Here is a 2,995-nt window from a genome sequence, read left to right on the forward strand (position 1 = left end):
CAAAGAAGCTAAAGTTGTGTTTTTGACTTTCATGAATTTAGTAATAAGAGGAAACTCCAGAATCAGACTCTTCTGTGATTAACAGGGATCACTAAGACCATTTGTTTTTCTGGGAAGATTATTGGATTTGAGTCCTGGCTTTGCTGGTCATTAGCTACATGATCCTGAGGGTGAGGGTGCAGGGGGAGAACTAGCCCCTCTGAGTATCTTCTCAACTATAAAGTGAAGAAATATCCTCTTGTAAAATTGTTACTTCAGATAATAGATAATAGATGTGGAAAGATCTTAAACATTGAAAAATGCTTTTTTTTAAAAATAAAATTTTATTTTGTGATTTTAGCAAATGTTAACAAAGAAGTTAGATTTTCATTCATTTACTGTTGCACATTTTACCCACTTTTCCTTTCCTTCCCTCTCCCCAGTTCACTTTATTTTTTACTAATGATTTTTAAAATGCAATATATACATATATATATTTTACAGCATATTCTTTCCATTTAATTTTTTCCCTTATTCATTCTTTATTACATATCTCAGTTCACTTAAAAAAAATTACTTCAGTTCCGTGTGTCCCACGCCTGCTCTTAGCTCAGACTTCACCGGTGACCACTGGACCCCTCCCATTCTTGCACCCTGAACCTGAACGATGGATGGGTGATTGAAGGTGAAGACTTCGGAAGAACAAGCAGAAGCCAAAAGGCTAGAGTGTGAGCAGAAACTGAAACTATACCTGTCAGCCACTCAAGCCATTTTCCAAAAGCGCCAGGCTGGTGAACTGGATGAGTCAGTGCTGGAATGGACAAGCCAGATTCTGGGAGTCAACCCTGACTTTGCCACTCTCTGGAACTGCCAGCGGGAAGTGCTCCAGGAGCTGGAGATCCAGAAATCCCCAGAAGAGTTGGCTGCTCTGGTGAAGGCAGAGCTAGGTTTCCTGGAAAGCTGCCTGCGGGTGAACCTCAAGTCCTATGGCACCTGGCATCACCGCTGCTGGCTGCTGAGTCGCCTGCCTGAGCCCAACTGGGACCGGGAGCTGGAGCTGTGTGCCCGCTTCCTCGAGGTCGATGAGCGGAACTTTCACTGCTGGGACTACAGCGGTTTGTGGTGGCACAGGCCACCGTACACCCCTCAGAGGAGCTAGCCTTCACTGACAGTCTCATGACCCAAAACTTCTCCCACTACTCCTCCTGGCACTACCGTTCCTGCCTCCTGCCCCAGCTTCACCCCCAGCCAGATTCTGGACCCCAGGGGCACCTCCCTTGAGGATGTGCTGCTCAAAGAGCTGGAGCTGATACAGAATGCTTTCTTCACTGACCCCAGTGATCAGAGTGCCTGGTTCTATCACGGCTGGCTCCTGGGCCGAGCTGACCCCCAGGATGCCCTGCACTGCCTGCATGTGAGCCGGGATGAGGCCTGTGTGACAGTCTCCTTCTCTCGGCCCCTCCTGGTGGGCTCCGGGATGGAGACCTTGCTGTTCATGGTTGATGGGTCACCCCTGGCTGTGGAGTGGAGGACCCCAGATGGCAGGAACCGTCCCAACCATGTCTGGCTCTGTGACTTGCCCACCGCCTCCCTCAATGACCAGTTGCCGCAACATTCGTTTCGTGTCATTTGGATGGCAGGCGATGCCCAGGAGTGTGCACTGTTAAAAGGCCACCAGGAAGGCTGGTGTGGGGACTCAGCCACAGATGAGCAGCTATTCAGGTGTGAGCTGTCAGTGGAGAAGTCCACAGTGCTGCAGTCTGAGCTTGAATCTTGTAAGGAGCTGCAGGACCTGGAGCCTGAGAACAAATGGTGCCTGCTCACCATTATCCTGCTGATGCGGGCCCTGGAGCCCCTGCTGTATGAGAGAGACGCTGCAGTACTTCCAGACGCTCAAGGCTGTGGACCCAATGCGGACTGCGTACCTGGATGACCTTCGCAGCAAGTTCCTGCTGAACAGTGTGCTCAAGATGGAGTATGCCGAGGTGCGTGTGCTGCACCTGGCTCACAAGGATCTTAGAGTGCTCTGTCACCTGGAACAGCTGCTCTTGGTCACTCATCTTGACCTGCCTCACAATCGTCTCCACACCCTGCCCCCTGCCCTGTCCTCCCTGAGCTGCCTTGAGGTGCTGCAAGCCAACGATAACATCATAGAGTCCCTGGATGGCGTCACTAACCTGCCCCGGCTCCGGGAGCTGGTACTGTGCAACAACCGCCTCCAGCAACCCACAGTGTTCCAAACACTTACCTCCTGCTCCAAACGCACCTTCCTCAACTTGTATGGCGGCCCCCTTTGCCAAGCAGTGGGTATCTCGGAGCAGCTGGCTGGACTGCTGCCTTCAATGAGCAGCATCCTCACCTAAGAAGATGTCCCTTACCCTTGCTTTTAACTTATTTGAACTAAATAAAGGATGGAGAGACAAAAAAAATTACTTCACTGGTGCACAATTACTTACCTATCCCCTCATAAGCCAGTCCTCTTTGAGATATACCTCTTATTTTGGGCTGTTGTCATCTGTATAATGCCTAATTACGTATTTCTTTTAGGCAGTTCTTTCTTTCATCTGTTCCAATGCACTTGTCATTATCTATTCATTCTTATCCTATTCTCCACCCAACCCCCATGCTTTATAATAGTGGTGCTATGCAGTGCTGCAGTGCTTGTCCTTTTGTGACTAAGATATTTCACTCAGCATGATGTGCTCCAGGGTCCCCCATGTTGTGTAATGTTTTATGAATGCATTGTTTTTCAGTGCTACATAGTATTCCATTGTATGCCTTTCTGATGTAATGTACAGTTTGATTCGAGAGTTTACTTATGGAAACAAAACATCCATTCAATGGCTGGTTCATTTGTTCTTTATCACTGTCAGTGTAGGAAATTTGTTTTCAATTCCCAGTTGATACACCTCATCAGTAGCCATCAGTTAGAGAAAGATTATATATTATGATGTTGAACATGCTTCAGCAGAACTTTCAGACTAAGAAGAAGTACCTAGAGATTTACTTTAAGGGA

At 48.0% G+C, this 2,995-nt stretch overlaps 1 pseudogene; it reads left to right on the forward strand.

Annotated features, from left to right (window-relative positions):
- The first annotated feature begins 646 nt into the window (after window positions 1–646).
- LOC102851085 lies at window positions 647–2,342 on the forward strand (annotated as a pseudogene).
- Window positions 2,343–2,995: the final 653 nt, after the last annotated feature.

This window comes from Elephantulus edwardii, unplaced genomic scaffold (genome assembly GCF_000299155.1).
Source record: "Elephantulus edwardii isolate Elephantulus edwardi_28Jun2011 unplaced genomic scaffold, EleEdw1.0 scaffold00036, whole genome shotgun sequence".
Classification (NCBI taxonomy): Eukaryota; Metazoa; Chordata; class Mammalia; order Macroscelidea; family Macroscelididae; genus Elephantulus; species Elephantulus edwardii.